This window comes from Tamandua tetradactyla, chromosome 25 (assembly GCF_023851605.1).
Source record: "Tamandua tetradactyla isolate mTamTet1 chromosome 25, mTamTet1.pri, whole genome shotgun sequence".
Taxonomy (NCBI): Eukaryota; Metazoa; Chordata; class Mammalia; order Pilosa; family Myrmecophagidae; genus Tamandua; species Tamandua tetradactyla.
In genome coordinates this window covers 21,443,764-21,465,501 of record NC_135351.1, presented here as the reverse complement: position 1 = coordinate 21,465,501, position 21,738 = coordinate 21,443,764, and the positions used below count along the sequence as shown (strand labels likewise).

The 21,738-nt window shown below is 36.8% G+C and overlaps 1 protein-coding gene and 1 pseudogene across 2 annotated transcripts in view; one reads left to right on the top strand and one right to left on the bottom strand.

Annotated features, from left to right (window-relative positions):
- Positions 1-21,738, bottom strand: part of RNF144B (ring finger protein 144B) — a 172,497-nt gene that overhangs the window by 135,120 nt on the left and 15,639 nt on the right. The gene's annotated exons all lie outside the window — the stretch shown is intronic.
- Positions 17,807-18,349, top strand: LOC143668888 (uncharacterized protein C6orf136 homolog pseudogene; annotated as a pseudogene).

Below are 21,738 nucleotides of genomic sequence, written 5' to 3'. Positions count from 1 at the left end.
ATTTCTAAATTCTAAGATACTGAGCTGTTCGTTTATAATCTGTTCATTCCCAGAAACTTCGGGTATTTACGTGACACTTGATACTCACAATTAGGGCTCTGAAGCTAAGACAGTCAGCATACAAGAACTGTTTAAAAAGCTGAAAAAGGGATCTTAGAGTAGAGATATGAAAGCTGGTCTGGATAGGACTAAGGTAAATCACAATACAGGGTAAAGGATGATATGGTACGTATATTAAAACTTCAACTTCTGTGTGCGATCAAAGGGAGAGAGGTTTATTTGGTGCAAAATTTATATTTTGGGTAGTGCATTTCCTAATTTAACTTACATGAGCAGTTTAGCTGAACACTAAAAGTACATGGAATCTTGAATAGGGTGTGAGATCTTTGTCGGTTTGTCTAGGTTAGTATGATGCCCCGATATATCCCAGAGTAATTTGGGCAGTGAATAAAGAAGTATTTGCAAGGTCCCCTTGAAGCACTGGGGAGAAAGGAGGAAATATTCAACTTCCCCATTTGGAGATTTTCTGATATTCCTGCAAGCAGTGGAGACAACTAAATCAGTAAACTGAGCCCTCAATCTTGGGGTTCACCCCTATGAAACTTATTCCTGCAAAGGATAGGCTAAGCCTACTTAAAATTATGCCTGAGAGTCACCTCCAGAAAACCCCTTTTGTTGCTCAGATGTGGCCTCTCTTTCTAAGCCAATGCAGCAAGGAAACTCACTCCCCGCCCCCCACTGTATGGGACATTACTCCGAGGGGTGTAAATCTCCCTGGCAATGTGGAACAGAAATCCAGGGATGAGGCAGGGCCCAGAATCAATGGCTTAAGAAAACCTTCTTAACCAAAAGGGAGAAGAGAGAAATGAGACAAAATAAAGTGTCAGTGACTGAGAGATGTGAAACATAGTTGAAAGTTTATCCTGGAGGTTATTCTCATGCATTGTACAGATACCCCTTTTCAGTTTATGGCATCTTGGAGTGGCTTGAGGGAAGTACCTGAAACTATTGAGCTGTGTTCCAGTAGCCTTGATTCTTGAATATGACTATATAACAATATAGCTTTCACAATGTGACTGTGTGATTGTGAAAACCTTGTGTTTGATGCTCCTTTTACCTAGGGTATAGACAGATGAGTAAAAAATAAACAAATAACTGGGTGACAAAGCTTAAAATAAATTGGGCAAATGGAAATACTAGTGGTCAATGAGAGGGAGGGGTAAGGGGTATGGTATATATGAGTTTTTTCTTTTTTTTTCTGTAATGATGTAAATGTTCTGAAAATGATCATGGTGATTGTCAAGGTCAGGTTCATGTGTCAACTTGGCCAGGTGGTGCTGCCCGGTTGCCTGGTTGGGCAAGTGCTGGCCTGTCTGTTGTTATGAGAACATTTCATGGTCTTAAATCATGACCATGTTGGTTGCATCTACAGCTGATTGCAATCAGCGAAGGGGAGTGTCTTCTGCAATGAGTGATGCAATCTAATCACCAGAATGCTTTTAAGGAGGAATCAGAAGAGACAATCACTCTTCCTGCTTTAATCAACCAGCCTCTCCTGAGAGTTGGTTGAGGACCTTCATTGAAGATGCCCTACAGACCTTGGACTCTACATCCCCACAGTTACATGAGACACTTTTATAAATTTTATATTTACAGATATCTCCTGCTGATTTTGTTTCTCTAGAGAGCTCTAGCTAATACAGTGATGAATACACAGTTATGTGATGATATTGTGGGCCATTGATTGTACACCATGTATTTAAAAAAGTTCTAGCTACAGCAATTAGGCAAGAAAAAGAAATACGAGGCAACCAAAATTGGAAAGGAAGAAGTAAAACTCACTATTTTCTGATTACATGAAAGAAATACAGAAAAATTTACAACAAATCTACTAGAGTTAATAAATGAATTAAGCAAGGGGACACGGTACAAGATCAATACACATAAACCAGTGGTATTTCCATACACTAGTAGTGAGCAATCTGAGAAGGAAATGAAGAAAAAAAATCCATTTACAATAGCAACTAAAAGAATCAAATATCTAGGAATATAACCAACTATGAAAAGGACTTATCCATGGAAAACTACAAACATTGCTAAAAAGAAATCAAGGAAGATCTAACTAAATGGAAGGACATCCCATGATCATGAATTGGAAGACTATTGCCAAGATGTCATTTATGCCCAAATTGATTGACAGATTCAATGCAATCCCAATCCAAAATTCCAACATCCTACTCTGCAGAAATGGAAAAGCCAATCATCATATTTATTTGGAAGGCCAAAGGATGCTGGATAGCCAAAAACATTTGGAAAAAGAAGAATGAAAGTTGGAGGACTCACACTTCTGTATATCTATATGCAAAAGAATGAGGGAGGACCCCTATTTCACAACACATACAAATTTTAATTAAAATTGTTCAAATGCCTAAATTTAGAACTAGGACTATAAGACTCCTAGAGGAAAATGTAGGGCAGCATCTTCACGATCTTGTGTTAGGCAACAGTTTCTTAGACTTTATACCCAAAGCATAAAGAAAAAAAGCAAAAATAGATAAATGGGACCTCATCAAAGGTAAAATTTTTGTGACACAAAGGACTTTATCATGAAATTGAAAAGGCAACCAACCCAATGAATGAAGATATTTGGAAACAACATATCCAAAAGTATTTAACATCCAGAATATATAAAGAAGTCCTAGAACTCAACAATAAGAAGACAAACAACCTAATTTTAAAATGGCACTCCATCTTCATCATCGCCACCATCTTCTTTATAGATCTCTGGTGAAGGGCAGGTCTAGGCTCAGCGAAGAAAACATTCAACATGAAGTTGGTTTTGGAAGCTAGTAATTTTCCTTGTTTCACTCTCACTTTTCCTTAAATTTACTGAGTCATCAAAACATTACATAACAGCCAGGGTGGGGAGCAAATGCTTAATTGGTACAGATTTCCTTTTGGAGTGATGGAAAAGTTTTGATAATGGATCATGGTGACGACAGCACAGCGTTGTGAATATAACTAACACCACTGAGTTATATACCTGAATGTGGTTAAAAGGTAAAATTTTAGTTTGTATATATGACACTAAAATAAATTTTTTTAAATACAAAAAATATGATAAAAGACTTGAATAAATTTTTCTCCAAAGAGGATATTCCATGGCTAAAAAGCACATGAAAAGATGCTCAACATCATTAGCTACTGGGGAAATGCAAATCAAAACTACAATGAGACGTCATTTCACACCCACAAAATGGCTACTACTAATAAAACAGAAAATTACAAGGGTTGAAGAGGATGCAGAGAAACGGGGACAATCATTCATTAGTGATGGGGATGTAAAATGGTGCAGCTGCAGTGGCTGACAGTCTGGCAGTTCCTCAGAAAGCTGAATATAGAATGACCCTATGACCCAGCACTTCTACTACTAGATATTGCAGGGACTCGTACAGATATTTGCACACCGATGTTCATACAGCATTATTCACAATTTCCAAAAGATGGAAGTAACTTTATCCATCAACCAATGAATGGACAAATAAAATGTGGTATGTGCATGCAATGGAATATTATTCAGCATTAAAAAGGAATAGAGTTCTTATTCACGTGACAACATGAATGAACCTCAAATGTATCACGTGGCGTGAAATAAGCCAGACACAAAAGGACAAACATTGTATGATGTCAGGAATACAAAATAATTAGAAGAAGCAAACTCATAGAGTCAGAATCTAGAATATAGGTTACCAGGGGCTGGATTGAGGGTAGAGAATGGGGAATTAATGTTTAAATTATACAAAATTTCTACAGGGGTTGATGACAGAGTTTTGGTAATTGGTGATAGTGGATGGTAGCACAATATTCTGAATGTAATTAACATCACTAAATTAAATATGTGAATGTGGCTAAAAAGGGAAATTTTAGGTCATATATATTTACTAGAATCAAAATTAAAAGAAAAAACATTGGACTGCATAACATAAGAAACCCTGCTGTAAACAATGGACTAAAGTTAAAAAATGTAATTATAAATATGTTCTTTCATGAATTATACTAAATATATCTAATTAATGCAAGGTATTTATATTATAGTGGTGTATGGGAGCTGTGTATTTTATATATTTCATGCATAACATTTCTGTAAACCTACAACTTCTATAACAAAAAAATTATTTTAAAAAACCACAGTTAAAAAAATCATACAATGTTGCTTTGGTTTGATAATACAAAATAGATTTTTTTAAAAAAGCAAATAAAACAAAACAAAAAAGAATTGCTTTTAAAAATTACTGATTCAAAAATAAAAACATACAAAAATAATTATTTCTTATTGTTTTGCTTCGTTTAAAAGCCAGAGAAGCAGAAAATCTCATTTTGTTCGAAGAATTATGGCACACAACTCACATAAGACTTGGTCCAAAGAATCTTATCCCAACATCTAGGAGATGATGTTTGCCAAAGCAAAAGATTTCTGTTCGCTCTGGGCCCTGATCATGGTTTACTATACTTAAGTGCACAGACAATTTTTCTTTTGTTATTAAAGTCTTTCCTCTTATATATGTCCCTTTTTAAACAAGAATGAGGGAATTCTAAATATTACAAGACAATAATGAAGCCTTGTATGCTTTTTCCTTAGAAGTATCATCCTATGTATGACAGTTTCCCTGAACTAAGGTTATTCTGTTTAACCAATTCAGGAAATACGGACATTCTTTTTTTTTTTCCTGATCATTAAGAATCTCAGCAGAAAAAAAAAAACTTTGTTTTACATAATACAGAAACAGAATATTATAAATTTTTCTCTTTGAGAGAGGAAAATACGAAACTAAAGATATGGCTCCCTTTAAGAAGTGAACCAGCTTTAGTCAATGGTAAACTATGAAACAAGTCATTTAAACCCCAAATATTTTATTGATTCAGATCATATTTTATAAAATGTCTTTATCTGTATTGTTAAGGAAACTGAGTCCCTGATTAGCTAGCAATCAAGCAGGGTGGATGATTAAAACGAAGGTTAAAATTAACTATGTTCTTTTCCACAATCATAGATCTCTCTGTGGGTTTTTGCCCAACTACTTAATGTAAAGAAAGTACACTTTTGCTTTCCAAGTGTTTACAGGAACCAGCTTAACACAACCGAAAAGTAAAGTCTTATATATGAATAAACTTCAAGTTTTACGAACCATGTTTTGAAATCTGATTTTTGAAAAATCATTAAACATGTCCAGAGTAAGAGAGGATGGCAGGTCATTAATTGCACATGTTACTGTAAATCACTTCAGGTATAAATGATTGTAAAAGACACTTAGCAGGTTTTTAAAAATTATTTTCTAACCTAGAGCTAAGTCTTTGTTCCTTATTCACTATGCAAACCTCGGTGTGGTTTTCAGTACTTAACACAGCAGCTCTGTCTGGGGTCTTCCTACAGATGTTTACAACAAACTTGAATTATTATAATTGAAGAGCTTCTCACAATGTCTAAACCCAAAACACAATGGAGAGCATTGTTCATTCATTTATGCTAAAAAAAAAAATTTGTTTTAAAAATAGAAATCTAAAGTCCCAAATCATTAAATCAGAGCTAAATTACAACTTGATGGTGGTAAAATATGAGTTCAGAATGAACTGAAAACATAGAATCATTCAGGCTTCAATTTTCTAAATACCTGTGTTAATCAACGTAATCTTAAATTAGAAGCATTTTTCATCCTTCCAAGACACAATCTACACAATGAAGGGGTTAGACTAGAGAAATGATTCTTAAGAACAGTGCATCAGATTAGCCAGGAAATTTTTCCAAACTCACATGCCCACCCAAACCCCAAACCAACTAAATCAGAAGGTGGCATATGTATTTTTTTATTTTTTAACATGGGCAGGCACCGGGAATCGAACCCAGGTCCTCGGGCATGGCAGGCAAACATTCTTGCCTGCTAAGCCACCGTGGTGGCATATGTATTTTGAAAATGTTTCACAAAGATTCTTACATGTACTTACAATTAGTAAATCCTAAATCTTGAAGTCCCTTCCACCTCTACTAAATGGTGCCAGAGTAAACGCTCTGCATAGTTACATCAATAAGGTCCTGCCAGCAGTAATGATTTCTTGATTACAAGGTGGCATTGTACTAAAAGAACTACACACAATCTCCATCTTTTTGTATAACTGCCGAGAAGCCTTAATATTAGATTTCTATTTCATAGATAGTCTTGTATAAAAAGAGGATGGACTTTGACCAGAATTCAAATTCTTGCTTCTTTACTTAGTGGGTGGGTAAGCAAAGATAACTCTTACCAAACTTAACCCTTTTTAAGCCTCAGTTTTGTCATGTGTAAAATGGGAATAAGAGTCCCTCTCTCAACTGCACATATACCTGCCTAACACAGGGCTTGGCAGATAGCAGGTGCCCAGTAAATGTTCATTCCAAGCCCATCATACCTCCTCCTGTTCCTGTCTCTTCATTTCTCTAAAGTTGAGCCTTTTCTTGTATTTTTAAAGGCTTTACTTATTATTAAACCAAACATGTTAATATAATAGAAGATTATACATTCTTAATTATACCTTGTATTGATGGAAAGGTATATTATAGATAGCTGAAACATAATACTCAATAATCTACAAACCTTACTTTATTTACTATTTCCTAAACTACACACCACTTCAGTCTTTTCTGTTTTCAAGTCAGACTGCTCCACTTTTCCAAAATAAGGCTGTGGGCAATTCACTTTATCTTTGGGGGGCTTAGTTTACCTCATATGTAAGGTAGGAAAACTAAAATACAGTCACTATTTACTTCACCGGGAGGTCGAGGGATACAAATGAGATAACGTATGTGAAAGTTACTTGTTGCATAGTTAATATTATACAAATATAAGAGGAGGTTAGTATATACCAACTTCATTAACAGTGTTTTACCAGGGTTTCTCAGATGTGACAAATCTAACTTGCTTTTACACTTTATGTTTCTTTGTTTCCACATAACAAGGGAGATGGTAAAAATAAAAGCAAACAAGCCAGCTAAATGTAAAGAAAGCCTATTTAGCTAATGAATAAGAAACTGATTTGTAATGATAATATATTATACTAGTTCCTATGTCAATAATGGCTATTCTATTTTTTTTTTTTTGCATTTGCATTTCCCTTTAGTAAATCACATACTGCGACTTCATTGCCCACAACCTTCCTACTGTGTCTCAAAGAATGGTTCTGTGGAATCATAATTAAATATGCATATTTAAGAATGTATTTTTTTCCGGTTTTCCTATCATTTGAAAACAGTAAGAGAAATAAAAAGCAAAGGTGTAATTTTCTAAAATGAGCATATTTTAATATAGGATGCCATCAAAGTATACCAGAATAACTAAAGATTAGATAGAGAATATTGTAGCCCAGAAACCTCTAATATATTTTAAGGTTGGCCCTAAATTGAGGCTGGGCAATCTAAGGGGGTGCCTCCTTAGGTTTCATATCACTTAACATGTAGTGCCATATCTGTTTTTTAATTAAGAGAAAAAACAATGAATTTTTTTAAAGTCCTTTAAAATTTGAGGGTGCATGAAACTCGGTTTACAGTTATTGCACCACCAACAGAGGGCGCAGTCCCGGAGTTTTCGCTGACTTCTCTAGAAAGCCTGTCTGAGTTTGCTCTCCCCATATCCTAGCAAAGATTATCATCCAGTTCACTGAATGTCTGTTGCCTAAAGTTGCACGCCACAGTCTAGTAATAAACTCAGGTCCATTCAGAGTTCAACAATTCTTCTGCCAATGATTTTACAAATCCTGATTCTGGCGTCACTCAAGAAACAAAATCATATATATTAATTTTTTTGTTTACTGCTGTCTTAAGACTCTGTACCTTTGTGCTACAAAAAATTTTACTTCTGTGCCTTAAGAAATTTAAATGAATGTATATTTTAAATTACTGAACTATAAAACGGATAAATGAAAATGTTCAACTGAATTATTCCAATAAGTTTAAGTTGCTTTATCCTCACTAAACAATTGACTTAGATAGTAGCTCAAAGTTAGTAGTTAAAAACTATAATGATTAGATAATTTTCTAACAGACCAAGAATAATAGCTAGGAATAAGGTAAAATACCTAGAACTAAACTTAACAAGAAGTATACAGTATGCCTATTTTTTAATTGCATCATTTCAGTGGGATATTAAACAGAATACTTAAAGAAATGGTGAGATATACAACAAATTTGTAGCTGGAACACTCAGTATTGCAAATGCACTAATTTTCTCCAAACTAATCTGTAGATTTAATGTAATTCCAATAAAATATGATTTTTGGCAGAAATACACAACTTTTCTTCAAATTGATCTACAGATTGAAAGGAATTCCAATAAAAATTAGATAGGAGTTTTGGGGGAAAGATTACAAAATGAATTTAAGGACTTTCAATCAATAAATCACACTGAGCTGATTTGGGAAGCCCATTCTATCTCTTACCCTACCCCACATCCTTGTCTGCTAACACACATATGTGCCAGATAAAATATAGTAAGTTAATGCTAAGTGCATAGCTGGGCAGAAAGCAAGAAAGGGAAGTCTTCCAGGAACAAAAATGAACTTAAACCTACAACGGTGATTAGGAATTGAACACCTGGTAGGAATATGAGAAAAGAGCCTTGATCACAGTTCAGAACGTGGTGGAGCTGAAATGAAGCACCTTACACAGTCAAGAGGCAGGGAGGGCTAGAAAAACCCCATGGTCTCCGAAAGGAAATAGTTCAAAAATATGCAACTTGATTTGAGTTATAGATGGAAAAAGAGTCATCCGTGAGATATTACAGATTTAAGCCTGCTCAAGGCACGAGGAAGACGCTCAAATGCATTCTAACTCCACAGGATTGGAAACCAGATCCAAAACTTACAAAACATGCAAGCCTCGACAACCCGGCTTGCTCAGCTGTGATGAACTCACAGTCAAATTTAATAAGGTACATGAGCAAGCAAACCACCCTGAGAAACAAAGAATTAGCAGATGAAACTAAAAGGAGAATTTACTGAACAGTAAAGGGAATGGAGCTCTCTGAAAAGAATGTTAAATGTCTTTATAATGCTTGACGAAAGAAAGGAAGGAACAGAGCACACAAGTCAGAAGAAGACACGAAATAAACAAGGAGGTTTCAAAAAGAACTGAATTGGAATCCAGAAATGAAAAATATTGTCAGTGAAAAAAGGGAAGATCATTGTAATAGATTGAATTGTTGCTCAAAGTATTCATTTTCGTCTTCCCCCCAGGAGAAGCCCAGCTCCCCATCTCACGGACGGTTGGCCATTGACTTGTTTGGGCCAGAGGCGGAAGTGATATCCCAGCAGTTGTAAGCAGAAGCTTTAGGAAGTATTCAAGCCTTGGCGGGCAATCTTGTGCACATAGCAACCTCAAATCCCTGAAAGGGACTCCCTCTTTCTTCCTCCCAGGTCTCAGAATGAGAAAAGGTACATGGGGATAATTGAACCTGGCCTACACATGGAGCAGAGACACACTACCCAACCTATTGCCACTAACGTGTAAACATGAACGAGAAATAGATGTGGGTAGTTGTAAGGTGTTACTCTATTTTCAAAGCAAAAACTGATCAGTGCAGCCCACTGAAAAGAGATACCATGAAATTAAATAAAATCCAAAAAAATCCTAGGACACAATGCTGAGGGTGAAAAAAAAAAAAGGAAAATATAAAGAAAGAGACGTGGAAGGTACAATAAGAAGCTCAAGCGCATGCTTATTTTAATTCTGAGAGTATAGACTACAGAAAATGGGGAATGTAGTAGTTTTCCCTAGCTATGTAACAGCTTACTCCAAACTTTTAATAGTTGCTCTAGGGTCCTAGTCTGAGGTCCTGTGACAACACGGCAATTTACTGCTAAGCCAGAAGGAGAATCTCTCTTTGCTATCCTACCAAGGAGGCTTATTGTAACATAACCATGGGATAACCATCCCAACATCTTCACAGGTCCCACCCACAACAAAGGGGAGGGAGTTGTACAGGGGCATGCATACCAGGGGCAGGTATCTTAGAGGACATCTTAGAATCCTGCCTACCATAGGGAAAAAACAATATCAGAAGACATAACCAAGTCTTGTAAGTGCAGCCAGGGCTGATTCAAGTCACCCATGTCTGGCACTTTTGCTTTTACTACTATGCAAAAGAGGACACAGAATTTAATAAAGATTTGGGCCAACATGGCGCTGCCCTCAGGATCCTAAGGGCACAGCAATGGTTTCCTGTAGAGCCACAGAGGACTGAGAAATGTCCCCTTGCCAAGTCACAGCCCTTCTTCCATCTTTTCAGATCAGTCTAATACCTTGCCTCTGAATTCAAAACTTCAGTTCGACGGGATAAATTGCACTTGTTCCCTGTCAATGTAAATAGGTATAATTCACGTGTTTTTCATATTGCCTTGTCAACTTTTAGTAACATATTAATAGAAATGCCATTTCAATTGTCTCCTTTTCACTCCTTTAACATTAATTGACTTGACTGAATAACATTCCAAATTCTGGGAAGATAAGATGGATGCTAATAGTTTAAAATGCTTTTAAAATTCCCAAAAGCTGAGAAGACAAATCATTAGCAATCTTGTTTATTCTAGAGTTTATTGGCTTATGGGCATCATCTTTATTGCTTTACAGGAATACACGTTTGTTTTTTAATTGGTCAATGGCTGAATACAAATGGATAACAATTAATCTTAGGCATTTATTGCTTCTATGGTTCTCTGGATACAGAAGGGGAAAATATTTTATGTGGTTTTTATAAACAGGCAGTATCTCAGACATTTATATTTCCCTAGCTGTGGAAGAAATTGCAAACCACACTTAAAAAGTACCTAATGTATAGTTTATATATTTAATTGATTAGTTAAAATGCTCCCAGAAACATTCTAAGAACTGAAAATAGTAACTATGACATTCCTGTGGGTACGTTTAATTCGTAAAATAACTGTCTCTACCTTTCCCTCCCATCCTCTTGTCAACTATGTATCATTGAATGATGGCAGATGATTTCTATGTGATCACTGTAGTGAACAAGCAGGACTCATGGGGGTATATTGAGAACAATACTTTATCTGTTTTCTCCATTGCCTCTTTAAGTTTATTCTGCAGGATGGGTCTTCTCTTGTCCAAGAATAAATTCAGAGCAATTATCATGACTCTTCTATAAATAATGAAGACACTTTAAAACACTTTAAGTCCAAAACTCAGTCACAGTTCTGTAATTTATGCATCCAATACACTATAATACTCAACATTTTCCAACTTCATTTAAAGTTAAAACATCTGCCTTCCTTCAGCCATGGTCTGCAGAACACCAGTCACTTATATTGGGAAAGGGACGTGGAAAGTTTCTTCTCTCTTTCCCCAGTTTGCTAATCTAGATTACCCAGTTTCTGGTACCAAAGTGAGGATGAAGTAGGGAGAGGTAGAGACAGCAGGAAAGCTCTTCCTTGACTAATACAGATGCGATTATCTAATGCTGGTGATCTGTGGTGGACATTTAAAGCTGACTCTTTCTCTTGGGGGTGGAGAGAAATAGGAGTTCCTGCATTCCTTGGAGAACCTCCCACCCAACCCCTCATTACTGGGGATCTTTCATCTGCACATGACTTTTGCAGATGGCTATTTATGACTCTTTCCTCTGTTTCCCTACTGGGGTTCTGGGTTGTCCTCTTACATATCACCTGAGATGACCCCGGGCCAGCTTGCTCTCCAGCTTTGGTTCCTGAGAAACAGCCCTGCACTCTGTGCTCATTCAAACTATGGGACAATGCACCTTCATCTTTTTTGGCTTCACCATCAGAGGAGCTAGCCAGACACTTTCTTACCCTTTAGATTTCTCAGGAACAAATCACTGATCTACTATGCCACCCCATTCTGCAGGGGATACACATGGAAATACTCCAAAAAGTTGGCATAATGCCACTTTCTCTAGACTTGAGATGAAGTGATAACAGTTCACTCTCATGGAGCCCAGAGGGGTTATTCAAACCCATCAACAACTCTCAAAAAATCATCTTCTAATCATTATTATTATTATTATTATTATTATTATTATTTTACCTCTCCAGCCTCATTTATCAGCTAGTCCTGGCTGAGGAGCTAACAGCAAATGAACAATGCTATACTGGTTCTCCTAGACTTCCTGGTCCAAACCCTGCAATCAGATCTTACACCAGACTTTCAAATGTGACTTCTGTTGTTTCGGTACTGCTAAAAAGTTCATTTTAATATGAACTTTTTTTTATATGCAAACTCATATTTCTATCAGTTGGATCATTTTCACTTTTTTATGGTTGAAAATATATGTATTCTGTTGGCTCACAAACTTCTGGAAGCAACGTTGGAACTCCCAAGAGTAAAATCATTCCAGATATTAAGGTATGAGCACCAACCATAAAGGAGTGTATTGGCAATGGCTGAGTTGGGGTGTTGGGGTGGGGTGGGGGCCCAGTTAGAAACACACTAAAGCAGGACTCAATGATAGAATCAGAATACCCAACCTGTACTCACTACCGTACATTAGACTGAATTAATGAGTTTTTATTCTCTCAGTCCTACACCTCCTTCTGAGTGACATCACATGTCGCATAATCACCAAACCAGTTCCCTGGGAGTTATCATAGATTCTTCCCCTTTTCTGACAAGCCATATCCAATGTCACCAAGTCCTACTAAGGCCATTAATAAAACATCTTTCATATCTAGCCTCTCCTCTCAACTCTTCTGCCACTGTAATTTAGGTGCTCATGAACTTTTACCTATTATTCAACTGGAGAGTGGAGGATGCTTGTATGCTAATGGAAGACCTCAGCAGAGATAAAAAGGTTGTAAATACTCCTCAATACTTGATGAAGCCTGATCCATGGAGAGGAGAGAAGGAGAATCTTGAACCTAAGCAAAAAGGCACATCTTATACAGAAATGAAAAACATTACTATCTGAGACAGTGACTTTCTCAAAAATTTTTTCAAAGTTTTAATTGTAAAATTTTTCTTATTGTGTGAAATAAGACATTAGATGGAAGTATATTTAATGTCCTTACTTGAAAAAAAAATTTGGCAAACTTTCTGTCCCTAATTTTATTTTTATTTACCACCCCCCCCAAATTATTTTTTAATTTACTATTCCTTCAAATCCAATTTCCAATCTTGACTGTACCTCTAGTTGCTGACCTATCTTTTTCCTTTCCCTTTAATGACAGGCTATTAGAAGAAACATTTTTTTATTGGCTATTTACACTTTCCTATCTTCCTGAAACTCATTAATCATTCCACTGCAATTTTGCTTCTGCTGGATCTCTGCACTGGAACTGAGGTCACCACTGACCTCCTAATTGTCAAACCCAATGGTAACTTCTTTGTCCTCATGATACATGATCTTAAAAACTGTTCTTTTCTCCTTAAATCTCTATATTCCCTTTCATTTTTCTTTTAATCTTAAGCCTCTATATTCTCTTTGGTTCCCCAACTTTACTGAACAGTGATCTTTCTCCTACAATCTGGGCACTTCTTCTCAGTCTCTTTTTGTTACTTTTCCTCCAAGTTGTCATTGTTGGAGACATCTTCTTACTCCACTCTCTCTGGACACCTTCACCCATGGCTTCTACCACCATCTTTGTTCTGGCAACTCCTGTATAATTTTCTTGTGTGATCATTACAACTCCGTGAGGTATTATTACATTTTCCAGGGAAAGAAAATGAGGCCAAGAAGTAATTTGCAAAAGGTTACACTATTAATGTAAAGGAAAGTATTCAATCCACAGCCTTCTGAATCCAAAGGCAATGTTCCTTTCCCTCTAAAGTAATTGTTTTCAGGGTAAAATTCGACTGTATAAAGGTGTTTGAAAAGTGAAACAAAAGTCTTCTATTTTATTGAAGTTAGGGCATTGTATAATAAAGAAAATTTTGTGATATTCTTTCTGTAATCTCATTTGTTTTTTGCTCTCTCCCTTCTCTCTGAAGTGGTAAAGTAAACCCCAATATACATCAACTTTTCCCTTTTCCTTTCATCTGACTATGGAGTCAGGCAGGAGTCCATACTGTATTTGACAGGACCCATTTAACTCCTAACCTGGGCTCACCCAGATTACTTACTAAGGCACGGCAAACAGGAAAAAGCACCAGGCATATGAAAACAGTGTGTATTTCAACAGGAGACTCTACTAAGGAATTTCCACAAATGACATCTAATTGCACTGAAAAAGAGTTTACAAATTTTCTGTTGAGTGGACTTGGTGAGAATCAAAAAAACATTATAGTTCCTAAACCTAAAGTAGGAAATCATAACGTAGGAAGGAGCTGAGATGAGGAAAAAGCACTTAAATGCCAAAAACATCATTGCCAATTTAAAAGTTGCAAAAGAGGTAGTGAATAACAGATTGGAAATCACTGAAAAGCTGGTCTGAGTAGATGATAAGCCTGAGAAATCCTGCCAGTATTCAGATAGCAGACAAGAGATTAAATTTATAAAATAAAAGATAAGCAATGAGAGCTGAAGATATAAGTGTATCCTTAATTCCTAAAGAAAATATCAATAAAGAAATCATCAGGGAAAAAAAGTTAAATACTGAGTGGAAAAAAGATTTGTCTTCAAATCAAAACCACTCATCAAAGAATATCTGGAAAAACTAATAAAACAGATTATCACCATGGTATACTTTGGTAAAATATTTCAGAGCAGAGAAAAGAAAATAATGCTTTAAGTTCCAAATAGAAAAACAGATTATATACAAAGAAATAGCAATTAGACAAATTTCAGACTTCTCTTTTATAACCATAACTGCTAGAATTTCATGGAGCAATATCCATACAGCTTTAGGGTGAAAACTGTGCCCTAAGCATTTTATATATAGCAAGAAAAAACAGAAAAGCATTCTCAGCTATACAAGAGCATGTGAAAGAAAATTTCTTGAAGACAATTTCAGCTACACATGCCTCCTGAAAAAATTACTTGACTATATACTTAAATTAGTTAAGATATGAATTTAAGGATAGAGAAACTGTAATATTATTGAATTGATGATAAGCAGAGGAACAAACTTAAACAGAATTACATTTAAATAAGATTTGTCAATAAGGACATAAATCTGAAAGAAAATGCCTAAATAAAGGTTTATTTAGAAGATACATTTCAGCATTTATTAATATGAAAAACGAATTTGATTTTAGTAATCTTATATCAACAAACACTAGAAAAGCTAGTAAAGAGACAGTAAATGTGCCAAATTTCTCATCTTACATCTGAGATATAAGATGACAGTGTCTTCCCGGCATTGATTAAGAAAATAAGTGTGTTGTGTATGTGTGTGTATGTGCATGTGTGTTTATGTAATATATGCTTTAAAAAAAAAAAACCAAGGCAGCAGTAGCAGATTTTTCAAAATATGATATATACCTTCCAATCCTCTGCAGGGAAAATGAACAAATAAAAAATAAGACCAGAGAGTTCAGCCACTACCCAAAGCTCAGAGAAGTGGGGTCTAGGTCCCAGCATTCAGGGAGAGCGTGTCTGCTATGTAAGAGCTTGGAAAGGGTGGGACTGCTGCTCCAGGAGGCCCAGAGGACAAAGTATCAAGCCACAGATGGTTCTCCTAAACCTTGATATCTAAAGGAGTTTGACATGCTGGGTTTTGGACTTGTTTGGGATCCATGGTCCCTGTTTTCCTTCTAATTTCTTCCTTCTGGGATGAGAATGTCAATACTATGCCTACCCCACCATTGTATTTTGGTAGTGGATCATTTTTTTTCTAGCAAACAGGCCCATCAGAAGGAGAGGAATTTACCATGCCCATAACTAATTTGATAAGACTTTGGATTTAGAGTTGCTACTGAAATGACCTAAGGATATTGGAGTTGAATGGATGTATTTTGCATGTACGAAATGCAGTTCAGGGGGTGGGCTGTGGTAGATCGAATTAGGTGCCCCAATTTAGATATGTTCTTCATCTTAATCCACATTCCTGTGAGTTTGAACTTGTAAATATGATCTCTTGAAAATACTATTTGAAGTTAAGGAATGGCCCAACTGAATGAGGCTGGGACTTAAGTCATATAACTGGAGGCCTTACAAAGAGAAAAAAACTAGAAGCCAGAGCAAACTCTCAGAAGAAAGACATGGGAAGGAGCTGGAAGCCAGAAGTCAGTTGAGCTAGAAGAGAAAGTAGAGGATATCACCATGTGATGCAAGGCAGAGATCCAAGCCAAGGAATGTCAAAGGACTGCTGGCAACCAGCACCAAAATGTTACAGAGTTTGGGGAGAAAGCATCTCCTTGATGACTGATTGAAAATGGAGATTATTCTTCCTTCTATCTATTCATTTTCTGTCCCATCCATTCCAGACCAGCAGTGGTTCCATTTATTCAGGTCTTGCAAAACAAATGTGTTAACTTGGCATGTAGCATACAGGGATCAAAACCATCAGACAATAGGACCTTCCACATATCCTTTCTGGATAACTCCATCTCCAATCCTTGCTTGTCTTACAATGGCTGATTGGTTCCATGCTTGGTTAAATCCTCAGTGGGACATAATTGTCTGGAGTCTCCCTTTCTAGAAGCCCAGAATTTTCAGACATTTAATTTCTGGTTTCTTTGCAACCAAAAGCTCAGTTCTTATTTTATCTCTGTCTTGCCACATTTTACTATAACCTGCAAGGAGAAACCAGATTGCATCTTCCACATTAAGTTTAGAGATCTCCTCAACCATGCATCCCAGATTGTCAAATTCAAATTCTTCCTTCCATCCGGCACTAGGATTCAATTTTGCCAAATTCTCTGCCACCTTAAAAAAGGGTTGGCCTCTTTCCAATCTACAATGGAAGTGTATTTAGAGTTCATATTATTACCAACAGTCTTTTCAAAGCAATCTAGACTTTCTCTATAAAGTTCCTCACAATTCTTCCAGAATCCTTCCCTTATCCACTTAAAAAGCCATTCCAACATGTTTGGTACGTGTAAATGCAGCAGCACCCCACTCTTCTGGTACCAAAATCTGCTTTAGTTTGCTAATGCTGCCAGAACGCAATAAACCAGAAATTGGCTGGCTTTTATAAAGGGGATTTATTTAGATACAAATTTGCAGTTCTTTGGAGGAAAAGCAGCTGGTTTTCCTCTTCCTTTCTCTGCCACATGGAAATGCACATGGCAATGTCTATTGGCCTTCCCTCCCAGCTTCTGGGTTCAAATGGCTTTCCCTGGTTGTGTCCTTTCTGCATCTCCAAACATCTGAATCTGAACTGCTGACTCTCTTTGGACCTCTCTCTTTTAAGCCTCCCAATAATTAAATCAAATGTCATTCATTGCAGAAGGCACACCCCTTGGCCAACTGCAGATGTAGTCAGCTCTAGATGAAATTCACATGCTGATGATTTAAGTCCACAGCAACAGAACTGGGCACCATCCCTTGGCCAAGTTGACCTTGGCTGAACCTAACTACTATAGGAATACACCCAAAGGAATTGAACACAGGGACTCAGATACATGTACACCAATATTCATAGCAGCATTATTCACAACAGGTAAAAGGTGAAAATAACCCAGGTATCCATCAGCAGTGACTGGATAAACAAAATGTGGTATATATATATATATATATATATATACACACACCAGAATAATATTCTTTTAAGAAGGAATGAGCTTGAAACTCATGGTGCCAAGTGTGCAACATCTCCATTTCCCCTCCCTCAATCCCTTATGACCACCACCACCTTTTCCGCCTTCATGACGCTCACTCCTGTGAGGAGGTCGGAGGTTGCACTTGGGAGGTGTTCTCTCTACTCCCAGAAGATCATGTACCACCCAAGCCGGGGACGGCCCAGTGTTAGGACCCTGCTTCCGCACCTACCAGGCTCAACCCCAGCTTCCCAACCTGTTCCTTCACTCCCACAGCTACACCCACTGCTCATCAGATGTGGAATTCATCAACAACATCCTAACATACGTACCAGAGGCCAGACACGGTACATTCTGTCACTGGCCCTCTGCCGCTTCCTGGCCTGGAACTATTTTGTAAAACTTCGGTTGGGAGTTACACAGCTGACCTGCCACTCCGAGAACTGGACCTTGCAAGCCCACTGGCGGCTTGTGGGGCTGCCCGTCCATATGCTCTCTCGGCGTTTCCATCAGCCTGACAAGGATGAGCTTTACTGGACCTATGGTGCCTATTCCACTTTTTATTTAAATTCCAACAGCCTCATTTGTCACCATCGTCTAGACAAACTGAGGACTTCACACTCACCCCCAACACTTGTAAAGAAGCTGCTAATGGGAGCCCTGGAGGCCCTGGTGCTGTTGGAGCCAGAACCCAACTTGCACCTGTGTCCCAAGGCCTAGCCCAGGAACTGATATGGAGGCAGCACGGAAGACTTTGTTATGCACAAGAGACAGCCGTGGAGGTGGCTGAGAATCTCAGCAGGAGCTACTCCCTCCTCCCGATTCTACTTCCTTCCTTTACATCTCAGGTTGTGTGAAGCCTCTGTATAACTTAACTTGTAAATAATAAAGCTTAAGTGAATATATGAAAAAGAAAGAAGGAATGAAGTTCTGTGACATGCTGTGATATGACCGAACCTCAAAAACATTATACTAAGTAAAATAACAAGGCACATAAGAACAAATACTGTATGATTTCATTTATATAAAATATGTAGAGACATATTTCATAGACAGAAAGCCGATTAGAAATTACCTGGGGACAGGGAAGGGCAGCAAGGGGAGTTGTTGCTTAGTGGGTATTTGCAAATTTTGGAAATTTTTCAATAAAATTAGTTAAAATAAATAAATAAAAATTGAAAAAACTCTCTCTTGGGCAAACTTCTAGTTACAGAGATTCAACTTTAATGAGGCAACTGTTCTCCTTTTTAAGTAAGAAGGCTTAATATTAACCAGGCAGTTTAAATGACAAAGGCTGAAAGAAGTAGATTAAATATTAATTCATGAAACCAAAGGTAAAACATTTACTGCTAAATGGCTATATTCATCTCAGATTCAGTAAGAAACGTCTTTTATTGAGCAATAATTCTCGACCCTATCTGACTTAATGTTCATTTTTATAACAAATAGTTTGTAAGTCAATCCCTTTAGTATCCTAAAATAAATTCATAGACAAATATAACTGATTTACATACATAATTTCTAAACAAAACAAATCTAATATCTTAACTGTAATAAAAAGCAGTGATAAAAGGAAGTAAATTCTAATGAAGTAGCATGCATTTTCTAAATGCTCTGGCAGGATGACACTAGAGGAAACAATTTCCAAAAAGCCAGGAGGGAAATGGTACTATGCAATTGGGACTCCCTCAGAGAGAACAGTACAAAGCTGTGGCAAATTAGTCATACCATAGACGTCTTGCGAATAACAAAATTTCATGAAACTAGAAAGAAAATGCATTTTTAAAGATTTGATGGTTGAAAATTAATCTGACTTTGGAACATATACTTTAAATGTAGTAGTCGACTATCATTACAAGTGATGATAAAGAATGTTGAGCCCCACAAACCAAATACATCTAAACCGAAACACAAAAACTTATAAAGTCTTTTCAGAATTAGAAATCTGTCAGCTATCCCCAGATGAGCACACCATCAGCTATAGATTAAACAGCTTGCACTTGTTAAGGATGCAGTATGGGGTGTTGAAAGCGTTATGCCACCTTGCTAAGGGTGCTGAACTTCTCTGAATCAGAGCTCTATATAAAGGAGATAATAATGGCTACCTGTTAGAGCTGTGAAGAGATTTCCTTAATGTATGTAAAGTACTGAGTTGCAGTACTAGCAAGAGTGCTTCTCTAGATTCTGTATGGTTTCTTAAGACTGGATTTAATCCTCTTAGCGCCTGTATGTAGCATATAGTACATATTCAAGAAAGAAGGTCTTGAAAGATAGAAGCATGAAGAAGTGGGACTTCCAAAAGGCAAGCCTAAATTGTAGAACTCTGGGGGCTAGAACCACCAAAAATTGTGTCCAGTATTTCAGCTTTATATCTCTGGGGAGGGGTCTGAAGGCTAACCATCGCTGAGTGATTTGCTTATTTAGTAAGTCATGTCCTTCACAAACCCTTACTTTATTCCTTTCTGTCTTTATACTCATCTGTCCTGTCAGCTAGTTTAAACAGTCCCCACCCAATGTAATGGGTAACCTAGGAGGGTAATGTAGAATAATTCACTGCCTTAATGAATGACCTACCATCCCTTTTATCATCACACTAGGAGTTTCACTGGAAATTTAGCTGAGATTTGTAACCTACTTTACTGTCATTGCTACATTATTGAACTCATATATAAATTCATTTCAAATGAACAAAATCTTCATTATTACAAAAAAGGGGGAAAAAATTTAAAATCAAATGTCTAGTCTCAAAGTTTGGATTATGGCTATGAGGACTTCAATATTCATCTGTAGAAAGAAAATATTGAAGTCTAGATGACTTCTAAAGTGCCTTTCAATTTTAATACTCAATGATTCTATTATTTCTACTTAGTTGAATCAATGGGAAATTGACATTAGCAGAATGATATAAAGCAATTTTTGATCTAGGCTACACTAAAGCTACTTGATTCATAGTCAAAGGTATTTATTAGAATACTGAGCTAAAGATGTGACTGGATTCTGCAATCTATGCAAAGATGTTCTAACTGATGGGAGGGGAAAACATTCAATCCCGAGTGCCAGCTATTCCTCTGTGAGCTGGCATGCAGTAGCAGGGAGAGTGTGGGGTCAGTGGAGCATCAAGTTACAGACCAAATTAAAGGTCTGGACAAGAGTGGCAGGGTCTAATCATCCACTGTCTGAGGCTGCCAGAACTGCATCTACTGCCCATGCTCCCTCACAAAGGACTGTGCTACGTGGATTAAGCATACAAACTAAGCGCTTCAAACATTTTTTATTAAAAGGCCTTCTGGTTCCTAACAGATCTTTATGGAATTATTTCCTTGAAGTTTTTAGTTCTGTCATATTAAAATTTCCATGAAAAAGTAATCAAAACCTAATGCTTACAGTGTTTTGTCACAAAGAAAAATATTGTGGGTTTTTGCTCCTATTAAAAACATGTGTTACACAAATACACATAATTATGTAAGTCCCAGACAGTGCACACACATATACACCAAAACCTTAGGAAAATAATGATAATAGTTTTGCCTAAACCAATGACATTCATAAAGTAATACTATGCTGTGTCCACAACTCCCCTCATTAAGCCAGTATTTTGCAAAGGTCAGCAAGCAATGACTATTTCTGAATAGTTTGTGGCACAGGCTAAAAAGACTAGATCTATAGGGATGAATTAAGGTCACGTTTAAAATTCAAATACAGAATTTTCTGGATTGGGTTGGCTACATGTACATCTGCACTATTTTTCCTGGGGGAAATTTAATTTTAGAAAGGAGAAAAAGTTTGCCAAGAAAACAATCATGTTGGCTCAACAACTACACAGTGACTCTTAAGAGTTCAAAAAGTTTTACAGCCTCCTGCTTGTCCTTAACATCCTTGTATTTGATCTCTATTTCATAATAGGTTTCTCATCGCATAAAAAGAAATGAATGATTTAATTATTATATCTATGATGTTTTTTAAAAATTAGTCCTTCACCTCAATTTCCCAAATATGGACAAATAAAAATAATGATTTCCCTGGTAGTTACTCTGTGATAATCTGTTAAGTACATAGAAAATAGCTCCGGCACATAGATGAATCTATGTGAAAAGCAACCAATGGACTTC